Source organism: Plasmopara halstedii, assembly GCF_900000015.1.
Source record: "Plasmopara halstedii genome assembly, contig: Scaffold_350, whole genome shotgun sequence".
NCBI classification, from domain to species: domain Eukaryota; phylum Oomycota; class Peronosporomycetes; order Peronosporales; family Peronosporaceae; genus Plasmopara; species Plasmopara halstedii.
The window spans coordinates 113,040-113,422 of NW_020187271.1; positions in this window are offsets into that span (position 1 = coordinate 113,040).

Here is a 383-nt window from a genome sequence, read left to right on the forward strand (position 1 = left end):
AGGGTGCTTCATTGGGAAGCGTGGCATTCGAGCGGATCCCACTAAAGTCAAGGACATTGTAGATTGGCCGGTTCCAAAGAGCCAAAAGGAGTTGTGTAAGTGGCTTGGTCTCGCCAACTACTTGCACAAGTACAGCGTAAATGACGCAGAAATGGCCCGACCATTATCCAATCTCCTTAAAAAGGATGCAGAAAGGTGTTGGAACACCGATCATCAGGAGGCGTTTGACGGGGTCAAAGACAGCCTCCTGCATGCACCAATACTGGCGTTGCCAGACCCTAGTCGTCCATTCAGCGTCGTCTGTGACGCTTCGGACGATGCCATTGGCTGTGCACTGCTGCAAGCAGACGCCGAGGGGCAAGATCGGGTGATCGCGTTCGAAT